Here is a 20,351-nt window from a genome sequence, read left to right as displayed (position 1 = left end):
TCAAAGGATTGAAAGACAGACCAAAGAAAACACAGAAAAAACCTTACAAGAATTTGGGAAGAAAACACAAGAACAAAATGAAAAATTAGAAAAGATTCTAAATCTACAGATAGAAATCCAAAAGATTAATACTAAATTGTTAGAAATAGATAACATCTGCACTGGAGCTCTCTCTGACACCTGGAGCCTGCTTAGCCCCAGCACAAGGCAAGTGGAAGAAGCCTGAGGCTTAATTCTCCCTGGGCATAGCCTTCAGCAAATATCGACTGGACTTGGTGTATCTAGATCCTCTGGCCCCTTGGTAAGAAAACTCAGAAGTGTGTGTTTTAAGCTGACTCACAGAATTCCCCAGTGGAATTCAGCAACTGGCTGAACTTAACACACCCTTTGTTGGCTGCCTTCCTTTCTCAGTCTTACTTCCCCACTCCCCTGCTGGTGTTTCCTGGTATCACCTCCAAAATGAACTACTGGCTCTAAAATCCTCATTTTAGGATTTACTTCCTTCAGAATGAATAAAACTTGTTGTTATGTGCCATTGAGTCGGACCCAACTCATAGCGACCCCTCCTTGGGTTTCTGAGGCAGTATCACTATGGAAGTAGATTGCATTTCCACTGGATTATGCAGTGGCCCCAGAGCCTCATGCTCGGCAAGGTATCAGGGAAGTATCCTCTGGCTGCCAGTCTTTGGTAGTCAATGATCTGCTCATCTTCCAAACCCATTGGTCTCTTGAAATCAGGAAGTGACAGTCAGGCATGAAAAGTTAGAACCTGAGCTCCAGTTTCTCTGGATGTGCCAAGCTATTGGTCCCCGTGAGGTTCTACCATCTCCCTGGGACTAGCCAAGTTGGGTACAGGCCCCCCAAAGTCACAGAATCCCCTTCCTAACTCAAGGACTCTCCCTAGACTTCTGGTAAGATGGTGGAATAGTCAGGCAAGCTCCACAGATCCTCTTTAACAAAGAAAAGAGAAACCAATTGACAGAGATACAGAAGATAATCGTGGAGCCCTGAGTTTTGAAAGGAAGTATACAGAAGTGGATTAGGCACCAACTAGTGGAAAAACCTGAACAAAAACAGTGAGTACAAAGACGTTCAGAGCAGTGGACTGTCAGCTACTCTGACAGGACTGACAGCCTGAATATTTCCAAGTGGTGTTGGGACCTGAGACTTTCCCTAAAGATCAGCCCTGGTCACCAAGGGCTGCAGGGATGACTGCACTGGTGGCCTATGACTAGAAGGGAAATGGGAAGGAGGGAGACAACCTGAGCTGTGGACTTTCAGTTGTCCAGAGGGTGCAGACATTTTGATTGCTTACAAGCAGTGGCCATTTTGGATATTTAAAGTGACCGAGGGCATAGCCATCTTGAATGTTTACAAGCAGTGGCCATTTTGGATTTTAAAATGACAGCATCCTCATTTGGATTCCAAGGACCTAAGAATAGACTCCATTTGCCAAGGACATCAGGGACATATGGGAGGCACACAACAGGAAAGGAGACAGGTGGTGAGTGTGTAAGTGCTGCAACTATAACTAGCATATAGAGCAGCACAGCACAGTACCCTGCTTACGAAGATAACATGCAAACAAAACAAAGAAAATGAAAATTGTGGGCAAGTCACTCCAACATACAATCACCAATGAAATACAAACAAAAACATCACAAAGCTTAGAAGACAACAGAGGATCATAGTCCACACAAAGAAGCAAGATAAAGCAGGAGAAACAAGGGACCAGGATACAGACCGAAAACACATCCCTGAGGAAGACACAGCACTTGAACTCCCTGATAAAGAATTCAAAAGAATTACATTTAGGTACCTTCAACAAATTGAGAGAGAGATCAAGGAAAACACTGACAAAATTGAGGAAAACAGAGAAAACCCTAGAACAATTTTGAAAGACAATACAAGAACAAAATGACAAAATAAATGAAAAATTAGAAGTGATACAAAATCTACATACAGAAATCCAGAAGATTAATACTAGATTTTCAGAAATCAATAACACATTGAATGGGCAAAGGAGTAGAATTGAATCAATGGAAGGCAGAATTAGTGAGATTGAAGGCATATACCTCAATACTTCCTTGGAAAGGGATCATTCAGAAAAAAGATCAAAACAAAATGATGAAAGCCTAAGTTTCATGTGAGATACCAACAAAAGGAATAACCAATGTGTGTAATCGGAATTCCAGAACAGGAAGAGACAAATAAAACAACCAAAAAAATTGTCAAAGATTTGTTGGAAGAGAATTGTCCTGGTATAATGAAAGATGAAAATATATCCATTCAAGAAGTCCAACGAACACCAAACAGGATAGACCCCAAAAGAAAATCACCAAGACATATCATCATCAAACTCACCAAAACTAAAGACAAAGAAAGAATCCTAAAAAGAGCATGAGAAAAATGAAAAGTTACCTACAAGGGGAAACCAATAAGAATAAGCTCGGATTTCTCAGCAGAAACCATGCAGGAGGGAAGACAATGGAGTGGTATATATAAAGCCCTGAAAGAAAAAAAATTCCTACCAAGAATTATATACCCGGCAAAATTGTCCCTCAAATATGATGGTGAAATTAGGACATTTCCAGATAAGAAGAAATTAAGGGAATTTGTTAAAAGCAGACTAACCTTATAAGAGATGCTAAAGGAAATCCTTTGGACAGAGAAGCAACAACAGCAAACAACAACTGACCATTAACACACATGATGATATAACCCAGAAACCAACCCAGCTATGGAAGAATCCAAAGTAAATAAGCCTACAAGATTGTAAACAGGGAACCAGAGACATCAGTTGATGAATGAAGACATCTACAAACCAAAAACAGGGAAAAAACTGTGTAATTACAGAACTTCTATATGGTAGGGAAGTCAAGACAACTACAAGATAGAATAGACTGTTCTAAACTTGGGAAGAAATTATAAATCACAGAGTAACCTCAAAGAAAAATGATAAACCTTCACATCAAAATAAGAAAGAGAATCAGTACAAATATTTAGCAAATACTAAAACAATACCAACAAAGGAAATAATAACACAATTCATGAACAAAATGAGCTTACCACAGAAAATTATATGGAACAAAGAAATCAACACCATGAAAAAGCACATAACAAAATGACAGCAGCAAATTCATACTTATCAGTAATTACATATCTGACAAGGGACTTATCTCTAAAATTTATAGAAAACTCCAGCACCTCAACAAAAAAAGATTAATAATCCCATCAAAAAATGAGCAGAAGACATGAATGGACACGTCACCAAAGAGTATATTCTGGCTGCCAGCAAATACATGAAGAAAGGCTCATGATTATTAGCCATCAGAGAGATGCAAATCAAAACAACAGTGAGATACCATCTCACCCCAGCAGTGATGGCAAGGTTCAACAACACAGAAATGGCGGATGCTGGTGAGAATGTGGAGAGATTGGGACTCTCATACACTGCTGGTGGGACTGAAAAATGATATACCACTGTGGAAAGCCGTATGGTGATTCCTTAAAAAGCTGGAATTAGAAATACCATTTGACCCAGCAATCCCATTACTAGGCATATATCCTAAAGAAGTGAGAACCAGGACAAGAACAGATATATATGCACACCCATGTTCATCGCAGCATTATTTACAATAGCAAAAAGATGGAACCAACCTATGTTCATATCAACAGAAGAATGGCTAACCAAACTGTGGTACATACACACAATGGAATACCATGCAACACTAAAGAATAATGTAGAATCTGCAAAACACCACATAACATGAATGAACTTGGAGGATATTATGCTAAGGGAAAGAAGCCAATCACAGATGGACAAGTATAGTATTAGTTCATTATTGTAAAAAGTCAAAGAAAGGTTTATATATGGAAGGGAACTTTCTTTGTTGGTTACCAGGGATGGGAGAGGAAAGGAGGGAACACTGCAAAAAAAAAAAAAAATTCATTGACCCATGTCACTTTAGTTTTGTTTATTTCACTGTACATAAGTTATATTTCAATAAAATGCATTTAAAGAAATAAAAAATACCAAAAAAAAAAAAAAAAGGACTCTCCCTTTACTCTCACTGTTTCCACTTACCCTCTCCTATAACCCTTCTCCCTTCCCCCAGAATAATCCCCTCAAAGAGCTCAAATTTGTGGAAATCAAACCTAGGACAACTGGCTGCCTTAGGTAATTTTGCTCTTGGCCCTGCAGCTCAAATTCCTCTGAGGCAGAAAACCTAAGCCTGTCTGCTTTCTCAGAACCAAACCAAAAATCCAAACCCACTGCCTATGAGTTGATGCCAATTCATGGCGACCTAATAGGACAGAGTAGGACTGCCTCATAGAGTTTCCAAGGCTATACATGTTTATGGAAGTTGACTGCTTTATCGTTCTCCCTCTGAGCGGCTAGTGGATTTGAACCACCGACTTTTTGATTAGTAGCTGAATGCTTTAATCATGGTACCACAAGAGTTCCTTAGTTCCTCAGAACAGGGAGGCAAAATCCCAAGAATATATAAACAAATAGCTGTTATTCCAATTTTTCTATAACAGCAAAAGCAAAACACAACATCTCAATAAATTTTCCTGCCACATCTATTGGTTATCAAATTATAATAAGGTTTATGCTGGAGGGTTCTATCTTTATGAAGTCCCCTTTTCTCACAAATAACAAAAGAATCATTCAAATTGGTTGACTGAAAATGAAAAATCTATTAAAAGGAGTAAAACCTATGAACGCCAGAATCTGTGTCAGGCAGAGTTAGAGAAGGAAAACTCAAATATTTCACACGAATATTGTTTTTAGGTGCCATTGAGTTGGCTCCAACTCATGCTGACCCTGTGTACAACAGAACAAAACACTGTCAGTCCTGTACTGTCCTCACAATCCTTGCTGTGCTTGGGCCCATTGTTGCAGTCACTGTGTTAGTCCATCTTGTTGAGGGCCTTCCCCTTCTTCACTGACCCTCCACTTTACCAAACATGATATTCTTCTCCAGGGAATGGTCCCTTCTTATAACATGACCAAAGTAGGTTAGATGAAGTCTGGCCATTCTTGCTTCCAAGGAACATTCTGGCTGCACTTCCTTCAGGACAGTTATGTTAGTTCTTCTGGAAGTCCATTGTACTTTCTCTACTCTTTGCCAACACAATAATACAAAAGCATCAACTCCTTTTAGGTCTTCCTTATTCATTGTCCAGCTTTCACGTGCATTTGAAAACCAAAAAGCCAAACTCACTGCTGTCGAGTCAGATCCAACTCAGCGTGACCCCTCCTTGGGTTTCCGAGGCAGCATCATATGGAAGTATGATCACCCAACCTTCCTTCTGAGGAGTGACTGGTGGGTTTGAACTGCCAGCCTTCTGGTTAGGAGTCAAATGCCTTAGGTACTACGCCATCAGAGGTATTGAAAATACCATGGCTTGGATTAGGCTCACCTGTCTTCAAAGTGATGTCTTTGCTCTTCAACACTTAAAAGAGGTCTTTTGCAGCAGATTTGCCCAGTACAATGATGTCTCATTTCTTGACTACTGCTTCCATGGGTGTTGATCGTGCATCCAAGTAAAATGAAATCTTTGACAACTTCAATCTTCTCTCCATTTATCATGAGGCTGCTAATTGTCCCAGTTGTGAGGATTTTCATTTCCTTTATGTTGAGATGTAACCCATACTACAGTCTTTAAACTTCATCAGTAAGTGCTTCAAGTCATCTTCATCTTCAGCAAGCAAGATTGTGTCATCTACATATTGCAGATTGTTAGAGTCTTCTTCAGTCCTGAAGCCACGTTCTTCTTCATATAGTGCAGCTTCTTGGATTATTTGCTCATCGTACAGATTAAATGAGTATGATGAAAGGATGCAACCCTGACACACACCCTTCCTGATTTTAAACTATCCCCTTGTTCTGTTCAAATGACAGCCTCCTGGTCTATGTTAGGTTCCTCATGAACACACTTAAGTGTTCTGGAATTCCCATTCTTCACAATGTTATTCATAATTTGTTGTGGTCCATGCAGTCAAATGCTACTGCATAGTCAATAAAACACAAGTAAATATCTTTCTGGTATTCTTTACTTTCAGCCAAGATCTATCTGACATCAGCAATGATATCCCTCATTCCATGCCCTCTTCTGAATCCATCTTGGATTTCTGGAAATTCTCTGTCAACATACTGCTGTAAATGTTTTGGAATTATCTTCAGCAACATTTTCCTTGTGGGTGTTTCCACTAATACAGCCATAGAAAAGTGGTAAGGTTGCACCCTGTTAAAGGCAGAAAATTTGAGAGAGGAAGTGCAGCCAGAATGCTTCTTAGAAACGAGAATGGCCAGATTTCGTCTCCCATACTTTGGTCATGTTATCATGAGGGACCAGTCCCTGGAGAAGGATATTATGCTGGATAAAGTAGAGGGTCAGCAAAATCCGGAAGAACCTCAACAAGATGGACTGATAAAGTGCCTGTGATGATGGTCTCAAGACCGGCAACAATTGTGAGAATGAAGCAGGACTGGACAGTGTTTCATTTTGTTGTACACAGGATTACTATAAGTTGGAACTGACTTGACATCACTTAACAACAACATTAAAAGGAGTAAACTCATGAGGATTGAGAGTCAGGAATAGGAGAGCCCTCAGGCACCCTGGGACTTCACCGTATCTGCACTCTATCTCTGTTGTCTTGTGTCTGCCCCACTCTCCTCTCTCTGCAAATCACACCTCCCTCTCTGTATCTCTGTCCTTATGGCAGAAAGCACCCAGCCTGTGTCTCCCGATTCTATATCTTCTTAGTTCAAGAGACCAGCAAATATTCTTTAGTATCTTTCATGTTGCTGTTGTTGTTGTTATGTGCCATCGAATCGGACATGACCCATAGCGACCCCTCCTTGAGTTTCCGAGGCAGTATCACTACGGAAGTAGATTGCCCCATCTTCCTTCCGAGGAGTGTCTGGTAGGTTTGAACCACCAGCCTTCTGGTTAGCAGTCAGGTGCCTTTAGGCACAACAATTAAACATAATTAGAAAGATAAACAAATCTGATTGATCCATCCCTGGAAGTTGCAAACATCCCTTCTACTCACATCTCACTGTCCCGAGATTACTCAGATGGTCACACCTCACTATAAGGGAGGCTGAGTTATGTGATCTCTAGTTGACTGCTAACCAGAAAGCTGGCGGTTCAAACCCACCAGCTACTCCTCGGAAGGAAGGTTGGGCAATCTACTTCTGTAGTGATACCACCTCGGAAACCCAAGGAGAGGTCACTATGAGTTGGGGCCAACTTGACGGCACATAACAACAACAACAGTTGAGTGGTCATAGACTCTGTGGGATTTACAGTAAAACCTGAGAAAGCTGGAACCTGTGTAAGGCAGAAACCTGAAAGAAAAGGAAAACTGAAACATTTTCCACTAACAGAGCCATAGAAAAATTTTAAGAATGCACCCTGTCAAAGGTGGGAAACTTGAGAGACCGGAAGAAACAAGGTAGTCCTGTCGAGTTCTGGCTCGCACAGGTTTCACTGTTTTACCAAAAGAAAGAGAAGAAAATGGCTATTGGAGACAGCTAGCTGCCTCTGCCACCATTCACATCAAATGGTTAGTTGTTTAAAACAAAGAAAAGTGTGGCCCTTCCTTGAGATAAAGCCAAAGACATGATGGATTCAGCTCATGCAGGGAGCTGTAAAGAGAGAGAAACTGACACCAGCAGCAAATAGATCTGGACTCTCCTTTTACAAGACAGATTTACAAAAATGAGATTCCCAGATCAAAGGCTATGTGTATTTTTAATCTCAATTCATATAACCAGATTATTTTCCTAGAAAGTTGTAATAATTCCCATTTTTGTCAGCTGAGTAGGTGTCCCTGGGTGGCACAAATGGTAAGCACTTGACTACTAACCCAAAGGTTGGCAGTTCAAACCCTCACAGAGGCACCTACTCAGAGGTGCCTCAGAACAAAGGCCTGGCAATCGGCTACTGAAAAGTCACAGCCTTGAAAACCCTACATATGGAGTACAGTTCTACTCTGCACACATGGAGTTGCCATGATTCAGAACCAAATCCACTGCAACTGGTTTGGGTTTGTTGTTGTTTTTAATCAACTGACATGAGTGTGCCTGTTGCTCCAGTCTCACAAGGATTGTATGTTACCAGTCTTCTCAAGTTTGCAAACTGACAGATTAAAAATGCTATCTCCCTGACCACAAGTGAGTTTGCATTTTATCTCAGTTTTAAAAGGGATAAGTCTACTTCCTGTTTGTTGCTTTGGTCATGACTTCAGGCCACACCAATTTGTGGTATCCTTTCAACTCACCTCAGTTTGCAAGGCCTGGCAGTGACCACTCAGCAGCTGGACCACTTTTTGTCTCTCTCTGTCTCTCTCTGGGAACAGCCCTTCTGGAAAACAATTTGGCGAAATGAATCATTGTTCTCACCCCAACCCCTCTTCTTAGCATCTATCTTACAGATACAATCTAAACCAGGAAGAGAGCTATATGCACAAGATATTTGTTACAGCATTGTTAATAATAGAATAATTTTAAAAATAATCTAAGTAGTTAACAACATTCAACAATGGTTGGGTGAACTATGTTGTTGTTGTTGTTATATGCCATCGAGTCATCTCTGACTCATAGCGACTCCTCCTTGGGTTTCTGAGGCAGTATCTCTACAGAAGTAGATTGCCCAATCTTCCTTCTAAGGAGTGGCTGGTGGGTTTGAACCGCCAACCTTCTGGTTAGCAATCAAGTGCCTTAGGCACTACACCACCAGATATGATGTAATTATAAAATCATTAAAATGATAATTATGAAGGCTGTGAAGTGGTATACAAATTATTAATGATATAAAACACAGATATAGGATGGCTCCTATTTCTTTGTGTCTAGCTCCTCTCTTTCCATTAAAGAATTTGCTTCTCCTCTTGGTTGTATGGCAGTCATACTCTTCCTCCCAATCCATGGCTTCAGGAGTGGCCATGTGACCCAGGCCTGGGCAATCATAATACCCCTTTCTTCTACCCACAGTGACTTGTCCAAGGGGTGTACACATGACTCGTGAAAAGCCAATCAGAGTCTTGATATGATACTTGATATGTGGATACTTTGTCTTCCTCTGGGCTTAAGACCTATGTTATGAATTGAATTATGTCCCTCCAAAATATGTGTCAAGTTGGCTAGGCCATGATTCTCAGTACTATGTAATTATTCTCCATTTTGTTATGTGATGTAGTTATCCCATGTGTTGTAAATACTAACCTCTATGATGTTAATGTGGGAAGCTCTGGTGGCATAGTGCCTAAGGCATTTGACTGCTAACCAGAAGGCTGGTGGTTCAAACCCACTAGCCACTCCCCAGAAGAAAGGTTGGGCAATCTACTTCTGTAGTGATACCACCTCAGAAACCAAAGGAGGGGTCACTATGAGTCAGACACAACTCGATGGCAGTGAGTTTGGTTGTTTTGGTTTATGATATTAATGAGGCAGGATATAATCTGCAGGATTAGGTTGTATCTTGAATCAATCTCTTCTGAGATATGAAAGAGATTTAAAAAAAAAGAGCAGAAATCAGGGTTCCCTCACTACCACCAAGAAAGAAGAGCCAGGAGTGTAGTGTATCCTTTGGACCCCAGGTCCTTATGCTGAGAACCTCCTAGACCCAGGGGAAGATTGATGCTAAAACATACAGAGATGGCCAAGGATGCTGGACCCACAGGTACTGAAAAGAGATAAGGACCCTTCCCCTGTGCCAACAGAGAGAGAAAGCTTTGCCCAGAGCTGGTGCCCTAAATTTGAATTTCCAGCTTCCCAAACTGTGAGAGAATAAATTTCTGTTTGTTAAAGCCATCCACTTGTGGTATTTCTCTTATAGCAGCACTAGAGAACTAAGACAAGCTATAAGGACTAAAGAAGCCTCACAATGCTGTTGGTCATTCTTCCCACCACATAAAGAGAGCCCCCTGGAGAAAGAAGCTTCACAGGAAAGTGGAGCCAAGGTGTGGAAAGACATGACCTTGACAACATCATTTGAGCATGTGAATCTAGAAATTCCCCAAATCAACACACTCTTGTTGCTGTTGTTGTTATGTGCTGTCAAGTCGGACCCAACTTATAGCGACCCCTCTTTGGGTTTCTGAGGTAGTATTACTCTGGAAGTAGATTGCCCCATCTTCCCTCCGAGGAGTGGCTGGTGAGTTTGAACCGCCAGCCTTCTGGTTAACAGTCAAGTGCTTAAGGCACTACGCTACATACTCTTAGACTTCCCAATTACTGAACGAACTAGTTTCCTTTTTTTAATTTACGTTACTGTGAGTTGGGTTTCTGTTACTTGCAACCAAGGGTCTTGACTAACACAGTATGTATATGAAAAAAGATTAGAGGGAAATGCACAAAAGAAATGTTATGGTAGGGTGAAAGAATTATGGGAATTTTTCCTATTTTCTATCCTGTTTATGATGTCATATTATTTTTATAATTAAAAGAAAATCATTTAAGAGTTAAAAAGAGGCCTACTCTCTTGGGCTCCACTGCAGTTGAATGTGATCATATTTCAGGATTCACATATATGTAGATTTGAGGATCAGGAAAGTTTTTAAGGAACTTACTTGCCTGAGGCCCCATAACCAACAACTGAGGGGCTGAAATGTAAACTCAGGGCAGCGTCTTCCAAAGCCAGTGCTGTGAATCAATTCTTTTCTACATTCAAAGGAAAATGTCACAGGCATGAGCATAAAGATTGTGAGGCTGGCACAGGACTGGGCTGTGTTTTGTTCTGTTGTACATAGGTCGCTGTGAATCAGAGCCGACTCGATGGCACCTAACAACAAGAACAACATTTGATAATCCGTTGTTACAATAGTTGTTACTTTGGAAAATTATTTATTTTATTACATAAATTGTTAATTGGATTCCTATTGCTGCTGTAACAAATTACCACAAACTTAGTGGCTTAAAACAACACATCTGTATTACTTTATAGTTATGAGGTCAGAAATCTGAAATGGGTTTCACTGGACTAAAGTCAAGGGGTCAGCAGGGCTGTGTTCCTTCTGGAGGCTATTAAGTTGACTCTGTTTACCTGTCTTTTCCCATTCTGAGAGACTGCCTGTGTTTCATGACTCAGGAACCCTTCTCCATTTTCAAAGCCAGCACTTATAGCATTTTCCAATCTCTCTCTGGCTCTGACCTGCCTATTGCTATTATTGTTAGGCGCTTTCAAGTTGATTTCAATTCTTAGTGACCCCGTATGACACAGTAAAACTATCCCATAGGGTTTTCTATGGTATAATCTTTACAGGAAAGGAGCCCTGGTGAGGCAATGGTTAAGCACTTGGCTTCTAACCAAAGGGTGTTTGGTTCAAATTTACCAGCCTCTCCATGGGATGCAGATGAGGCATTCTGCTTCTGTAAAGATTTACAGACTTGGAAACTCTATGGGAGCAGTTCTATTCTGTCCTACAGGGTTGCTATGAGTTGGAATCAACTTAATGGCAGTGGGTTTGATTTTTTGGTTTTAATCCTTACAGGAGCAGATCACCAGCTCTTTTTCCCACAGAGCCACTGGGTGGATTTGAACCACCAACCTTTTGACTAACAGCCAAGAACTTAACAACTGTACCACAAAAGCACCCTCTGACACTCTTACCTCTCTCTTATAAGGGCCCGTGTGATTACACTGGGCCACTAGGATCATCTGAAAAAGACCCTTTTGCCATGTGAGATAACATTCATAAGTAATATATTCATCATATTTTCATTTAGACACAAAAATCTTTGAGGAGTTATTATCCTGTGTCCTATGTAATTTATATAACTACAAAATTTAAAACTTGTAACATGTATGAAAAGGTAAAGAACCCACTGTCATGGAGTCGATTCTGACTCATAGTGACCCTATAGGACAGAGTAGAACTGCCCCACAGGGTTTCCAAGGCTGTAAATCTTTATAAAAACAGACTGCCTTCTCTTTTTCTTGAGGAGCAGAATGCTTTAACCATTGCACCACTCAAACCAAAAACAAACTCACTGCCATCAAATTGATTCCAACTCCCAGCAACTCCCATTGGGTTTTTAAGGCCATAAGTCTTTACGAAAGAAGACTTCCTCATCTTTCTTGAGCAGAGTGCCTGATGGGTTATTACCCACTGACCTTTTGGTTAGCAGCCCAATGCCTTAACCACTAAACCACGAGAGCTCCTTATTGCACCACTTGAGCTCCTCAAAAAAGAAAAAAGTTACCCACAATTTCTCTGTCACACTAACAAAATCACTAATAATATCTTTCTGAAAGTTTCCTTCTTTTTTCTATTTAATTTTACACAGTTATAATTATACCATTTTGTATTTGACTTTTTTTCCTTGATAAGTAAAGGCACAAGCCTTTTCCTATGCTGCTACACACTCCTTATGATCATCATTAGGAATGACTACATAATCTTCCATTGAATGGGTGTGCTGTTATTTGTTTAACCAACTCCCTGTTTTAAGTTTGTATTGTTTTAAGGAGCCTTTGGTATAATGGTTAAGCACTGGACTGCTAACCTAAAGGCCTGCAGTTTGAACCCACCAGATGCTCTGCTTGAGAAAGATGTGGCAATCTGTTTCCATAAATATCCATGAGTTGTGGTGCAAGCAATTAAACTGCTCAGCTGCTAACTGAAAGGTTGAAGGTTAGAGTTCACCCAGAGGTGCCTCCCAAGAAAGGCCTGGAGATCTACTTCCAAAAAATCAGCCATGGAAAATCATACAAATCACAGTTCAATTCTGACACACATGGGGTTTCTATGCGTCGACTATGGGTGGCAACTAGTTTTATTGTTAGGCTGACATTTAAGATATTTCCATCTTTTCTTTCTTATATGAACTGTCAGAGAAAAAATTGCACTGAACAATGTCAAAACAGGCAAGAATGACTTTTATTCAAAAAAAAGTTGCAAGGGAGGGAAAGGGAACAAGGGAAGGAAAAGAAGGAGCACTGTAATCAGGGGAAGGGGGTCACCACAGTGGGAAGGGAGGGAGAGAGAGAGACCCCAGAACCATCTATACTCCAACTCCACTGAATCACACAGTCTGCTGGGTGAGTGATATATCAAGTTTGCAGTTAGGGTCAATTTATTCAGAGTATTTTCCTTATATACCTAAGGCCACCTGGACCCATGAACACTCAGGAGAATATAGAGGGGGAGATAAGGAAAGAGACACTAAAGTTTTTCACAGTAAATCATTAAGTCTTGCAGTAAATTCTGCGTAATAAACCCTGCAGTTTCCCAGAACATAAAAGGGTAAGAGGATTTCTTTTTAAAAGACTTGGGTAAAATTTAACTTTTATCAACAATGAGACAATGAACCACAATACAGCATACATCTCTTTCTACAATTGTGGATTGTTTCTTTAGGACCATTCTCAGAAGTGAAATGACTAGGAAATAAACACTTTGACATGAACAGCCAAATGACTTTCCCAAAAGGTTAATTTCACTGCCACCGCTGATGACGTCTGACTGTGTCCCATCAATTGTTGCTCCACAGGCCTGAATTCAGGGCGCTTGCTAAATGGTATCTGACTCATTCTGTATATCCTGTTTTTGCCCTGGGGAAAGTGGCCCCTACTTAACCACTCTTGAGGTAAACCTGTAATGTCATGGTTCCTCAGGTATGTTTTCATTGGCCATAACTGAATTAGCAAGTCAACCCTTTTGTCCAAAGACACATGAAGGTAGAAACCAGAAATGACTTTTTTATGACTTTTCTTTTTTTTTAATGATTCAGTAGAACAGAAAAACCCTCTCCCATTGAGTCTATTCCGACTCAAAGCAATCCTTCCGGATAGAGTAGAATTGCCTCATAGGGTTTCCAAGGCTGTAAATCTTTCCAGAAGCAGATTGCTACATTTTTCTCCAGAGCGGCTAGTGAGTCTGAACTGTCGACCTTTCGGTTAGCAGCTGAACTCTTAACCACTGTGCCACCAGGGCTTCTTGAATAGAACAGACAGCACCAAAAACCATTGTAACAACTGCAGAGCACTTCTGGAACATGTCTTCCTTATCTCTTAAAGCCATGCCCAACTGTGCCCGCCTAGGAAATCCTTAGGATGCCTACCCTTGTGCACCCTGGAGGGGAAAAGGGACTCGATCTCCCAGACTTGGCTGCACAAGCAGTCTCAGGTCTCTATGACAACGTAGAGAGGTAAATCAAGTTGGTATCTGGACTCACTGCTTGCTTCTGGTCCTGAGTAAAAGCTTTTTTTTTTTTTTTTCCCTGAAAATAACAGTAATATGACAATAAAAATAACAACAACAACTAACATTTATTGAGTATTTTTCAAGTCCAGGTACTATGTTGAGCACCTAACATGAATCATTTCATTTTTCCTTAACCTTGGGCTAAAAAGTAACAAAAGGAGATGTGAGGCCAGATTTTACCTGACTCCTCAGGAGGTTCCTTAACTACCGTATTAGGTGGTGTTGCATGTTACAAATACTACAAGGAATTATTGTCACCAGTGTGTTACTCATTAAAAACCCCTTCTTAGGGAAAAGCAACCTGGTAAGTTGGTTAAAATGCCTTTCTTTACATTCAAAGCAAAGAAGCAAAGTGAGCCCCTAAACAATAGCCTTGGGAGAGAATTGCAGAGATAAGGGGAGGTGTTTTGTACTTTGCCCATACATTGGGCTCAGGCTCCTGGTTTGTCTCCCACAGCAAAGGATGAATGCACTGAATTTGGGGTTCTTTCACATCTCTGCATTTCCCCAGTGTGACCCCAGCACTGAAGACCGGCATTCCCTCAGTACTGGGGACCAGTGCCCCCTAAGACCAGGGACAAGTGTTCCCCCAGTACCAGGGGACTGCCACTGGGGCCAATCAGAAGTACAGATGCAGTGTTTTGGCTGGTAATTCTGAGTAAGGGCCTCAAAGCCAGGAGGCTGCACCCCTGGACACAGACACTTCAGCCCAGATCCCAGGTTGACTCAGATGTTACCTCTTCAGCCTCAAGAACCTGCAGGACAAGCTTCAGATTCAGAAACCAACCTCAAAGAGCAGTTTGAAGCTGTAACTTCCACCTCTGACCCTTCCTGATCCTTCACAGCTCCTACTGACTCATTAATTCTTCCCATGGCATCTACTCTGCTCTTCAATCATAGATATTATTATTAATAGTAATAGTGATGCTGGTAGAAATAAGAATAACTACTGCTACTATCTATTGAGGAGCTCTGGTAGCATAGTGCCTAAGGCATTTGACTGCTAACCAGAAGGCTGGCGGTTCAAACCTACCAGCCACTCCTCGGAAGGAAGATGGGGCAATCTACTTCCGTAGTGATACTGCCTCAGAAACCCAAGGAGGGGTCGTTATGAGTCGGGTCCGACTCGACAGCACATAACAACAACAACAACTATCTATTGAGCCCTTCCTATGTTCCAGGCACTATGCTGAGTGCTTTACCTGTATTATTTTATTTCATGTTCTCAACATCCCTGGGCAAAGTGAACATTAATACCCTCAGTTTATAGGAGGAAATGAGGCTCTGAGATATGTGTAATCACCTGAGTGGCAGAGCTGGAATTTGAATCCAGGTCCGTCTGCCTCCAAGGCCCATGCTTTCAATCACCATGTTTACTCCCTCTTTATGGAAAATGGATTTTCTATCCTTTCACCATACTTATTCAACCTGTATGCAGGGCAAATAATCTGAGAAGCTGGACTATATGAAGAAGAACATGGCATCAGGATTGGAGGGAGACTCATTAACAACCTGCAACATGCATATGACACAACTTTGCTTGCTGAAAATGAGGATGACTCAAAGCACTTACTGATGAAGATTAAAGACTACAGTCTGCAGTATGACTTATACCTCAACATAAAGACGACAAAAATCCTCACAACTGGACCAATAAGCAGCATCACAATAAATGGAGAAAAGATTAAAATTGTCAAAGATTTCAATTATTTGGATCCATAATCAACACTAATGGTAGCAGCAGTCAAGACATCAGATGACAAATTGTACTGGCCAAATCTGTGGCAGAAGACCTCTTTCAAGTGCTGAAGAGCAAAGATGTCTCCTTGAAAACCAAGGTGTGCCTAACCCAAGCCATGGTATTTTCAATTGCCTTATATGCATATGAGAGCTGGACAGTGAACAAGGAAGACCAAAGAAGAGTTGATGCTTTTGAGTTGTGGTGTTGGCAAAGACTACTGAGAGTACCATGGACTGCCAAAAGAACAAAAAATCTGTCCTGGAAGAAGTGTAGCCGTAATGCTCCTTGAAAGCGAGAATGTCCAGACTTCATCTTATCTACTTTAGTCATGTTAGGGAACCATTGCCTGGAGAAGGCTGTCATGCTCGATAGAGTAGCGGGTCAATGAAAAGGGGAAGGCCCTCAACAAGGTGGACTGACATAGTGGCTGCAATGATGGGCTCAAGTATAGCAAGGATTGTGAGTCTGGCACAGGATCGGGCAGTGTTCCATTCTGTTGTACATAGGGTTGCTATGAGTCGGAGACAATTTGACGGCACCTAACAACAACAACATAACAATTAGGAGTCCTTGGGTGGTACAAATGGTTACTGCATTTGGCTGCTAACCAAAAAGTTGGAAGTTCTAGTGCACCTCAGAAGGAAGTCCTGGCAATCTACTTCCGAAAAATTAGCCGCTGAGACAGTAAGAAGCAATCTACTCTGACCCTCATGGAGTCCCCATGAGTTGCCACTCAGTGGCAACTGCGACTGGCATCTATGACCAGGCCATATGCTCGTTGTCTTGGGAGTCGATCAGAAGACCCCCAAGGCTCAGTTTCCTCAACCCAAATTCCAGTCTACGAGTTGGTCATGGAAATGAGGAGTGAGGCAGTAAGGGAAAGGCCCATGGAGAGAGTGGTCCATGCCTACCTTCCCCCTTGGATTCTTCTTCTCCAGAGTCACAGAACCTAGGACATGGGTTGGTCTGAAGAAAGATGTGCCAAGAGTCAAGAGAGGGTCAAAATAAAAGGAGCTGGTTGGTCAACTACAGATTTCAGAGTTGGGCAGAGTTAGAAGCAGCAGAGAAGTCATTCAGTGCAATTTACCCTTGCTGGTTTCCCACTACAACATTCTAATACCCAACCCTTGCTAGATACCTCTTGGGGCAGAAAGCTCACTCCTTTACAAGACAGCCAGTTCCATTGCGCAGATCTAGAGAAGACTTCATTGGTAATGAAGACCTTGGTGTGCTGCTGCTTAATCAAAGGCATCCTTTTCACCTGGGTTGTGTTCTGTCATCCTCCACTCCAGTTGTGATTCAATGTTGCCACAATAACAATGACTACTCTGGGTGCTATCACAGACCTGTGGGCCTGTGGATAATACCAGTCTGGTACCTGACACATAATAAAAGACTCTTAAAGGCAGTGCCCTGGACAAACTCAGAGACTAACAGTAGCAGAAAGCAGTCTCTACCCCTAGGCTAGAGGGTCAGGGGAGGAGGTGGTATTGCCAGGGCACAGGGACCAGGGATACCAACAGAAGCTGGAACCACAGAGGAAAAGTAGAAATGCAGCCACAGGTGTGTGTGTTGGGGAGAAATAGCCTGGATTCAAACAACAGGGTGTCAAACAACAGGGTGGATTCAACCTGGAAATTGAAGGGCAAAAGCAAGTTGGAAGCCAAGCCAGAAGGTCTAGGGTCTTCTTCTTGCAGCAGTTGTCAGAGGGGAGAGACTGAAAGCAAGTGATAAACATATGCATGGGGGTATACAGGAAAATACAACTGGGGTCTGATTTTTCTTCCCTGCTCAAACTCTATGCCCTGCCGTTACCTTGGCCTCTCCCTGGTGCTTCTCCCTCCCTCCTATCCATTGAAACCACTGAACCCTTCTCTGCCCATCCTCTCTCTTCCCTTGCTCTGGGGTGTATTGTAGGGGCCAACCCATGCAGACTGTCCAGCATGTTCTGTCAGAGGGAGACTGGGGAGGTTGGGAAGAATCCAGGCTATTTCTCCCCAACACACACACCTGTGGCTGCATTTCTACTTTTCCTCTGTGGTTCCAGCTTCTGTTGGTATCCCTGGTCCCTGTGCCCTGGCAATACCACCTCCTCCCCTGACCCTCTAGCCTAGGGGTAGAGACTGCTTTCTGCTACTGTTAGTCTCTGAGTTGCATCAGTCTCCCTGGTGGTTTCTTGTTTCTTCTGCTACTTGTGTAGCCAATTCTCTTTGTTAACATCTCTCTGTTTTAAATACTCCAAGGGGTATTTGTTTCCAGGCTAGACATAACATTACAGGCTCTGTTACCCTTTCAGTAGTCATACTTCAAGCACCCTGAACTGTTGTAGAAGGCTTCGGCCCCCCTCCCTTAGGCTGGATATTGATTTTCCCATCTAACTCCCTTGGTTAGAAAATTACTTCTTGGTTCCTAGAATCTCTGAAAAGCAAGCTACAGGTCCCATAAATTTGAAAGAGAGAATCTAGCTCCATTCAATTCAGCAAACATTTACCTGGTTCCTAGAATTTATTCTTTCATTCAAAAAATATTTAGAATACCTAGTATTTGCCAGGTACTGTTTTAGGCCTAGGGATATAGCAATGAACAAGACAAAGACTTTAACTTCACGGAGGTCATATTCTAGTGTGTGGTGGAGGTGAGGGTAAGGGGAAGATGGGGAGACAGACAATGAATAAGTATATAGATAAATACGTAGTATATCTAATGGTGATATGATATACAGAGAAAATATAAAGCTGGGTTCAGGGTAAGGAAAGCAAAAACCAAACTCACTGCTGTCAAGTTGGATCTGACTCATAGCGACCCCTCCTTGGGTTTCCGAGGCAGTATTTCTACAGAATTGCCCAACCTTCTCTCCGAGGAGTGGCTGGTGGGTAGGAATGCCTAAAAAAAAAAAAAAACCTCACTGCCATGGAGTCAGTTCTGACTCATAGTGATCCCCATTGGGTTCCCAAGGTTATAAATCTTTGAGGAACCTCATCTTTCTTCCATAAAATAGTTGGTGGGTTTGAACCACCAATCTTTTGGTTAGCAGCCAAATATCTTAACCACCAGAGCTCCTTAACTAATGCCCAGGAGGACATTATTCTTATGTCTAAGGTACCCAGGAAATGCATCTCTTCTGAAGTGATGTTTGAGCAAAGACCTGAGGGCTGTGAGAAAGTGAGTCATGTGGACAACTGAGGGAGGAGTGTCTTAGGTGGCAAGTACAAAAGCAGACCCTGAGGTGGGGAGGGCTTGTCGTGCTCAAGAGACAGCAGAGAGGCAAGGGTAGTTAGAGTGCAGTGAAGGAGGGAGAAAATGATAGGAGATGAGGAAGGAGGAAGAAGATTGGGGCTTAGAGTCATGTGAGCCACTGGAAGGCAAGGCAAAGACTTTGGGTTTTACTCTGAGATGGGGCCACTAACAAGGGTTTTGTCCCCCACCCCCACCCCCACCCCAAGGCTGAATGTCTTTTATTGTATCAACTTTTTGGGATAACTATCCATTTCCTTTAGTTTTGTTTTAATATACAATTGTATTTATTTTGTTGATGTTGAGAATATACACAGTAAAATATACACCAATTCAACAGTTTCTATATGTATCATTTAGTGGCATTGATAACATGCTGTTGTGTAACCATTCTCACCCTCCTTTTCTGAGTTGTTCCCTCCATTAGCATAAATTCATTGCTTCCTGAGGTTAATATCTAATCTTTCAAATTCCTGTTGTCAAATTGATCCCATACAGATAGTTCTTAAAAGAGCGTACAATATGTCCCCAGGTTATAAAGCAGATCCATTCCTGAGTATGTTTTTAAGAATTTGTAGTAAGTTGGAACAGGTACATATGGTTCTTATTTAGCTTTACTTTATTTAATTGGTTAAATTGTCTTTATTTTGTATTTCCTTAGGACCATCTGTTGCAATTGGGGCCAAATTTTTTAAATAAATAGCTTCCTTCCTTCTTCTCTTTCTCTTCTCCTTCCCCCCTCCTTCCCTTTCTCCCTTTTTCCTTATTTCTTTATCTCCTTCCTTCTCACCTTCCTCCTTCCCTTTCTCTTGTTCTTTTCTCTCTCTTCTGTGAACATTTTATTGTGGTTTGGGTGAAAGTTTACAGAACAAATTAGCTTCCCATTTTCAGCCTAACTTTATTATTTTTTTTCACTTTCCATACAGCAGTTCACATATACTTTGTCTCATGTCATTGACCACAGTTTACCACAATGCAACAGCTCTCCTCCAACTTCCTCCCCACAGTACCACTTCCCAGTGTCCATCCCTCCATACTCTCCTGCCCCCTGAGCTGTCTCCCTGTGCATAAGCAGCCCTTCCTTTTCCCATGATTGTTCTCTTTAGGGCGTGTGTCTACTTGAGGTAAATGTTTAACTCACATGCCTGT

Source organism: Orycteropus afer, unplaced genomic scaffold, assembly GCF_000298275.1.
Source record: "Orycteropus afer afer isolate SDZICR_OR568_19922 unplaced genomic scaffold, OryAfe1.0 scaffold00015, whole genome shotgun sequence".
Classification (NCBI taxonomy): Eukaryota; Metazoa; Chordata; class Mammalia; order Tubulidentata; family Orycteropodidae; genus Orycteropus; species Orycteropus afer.
Note: the sequence above shows the minus strand (reverse complement) of the source record.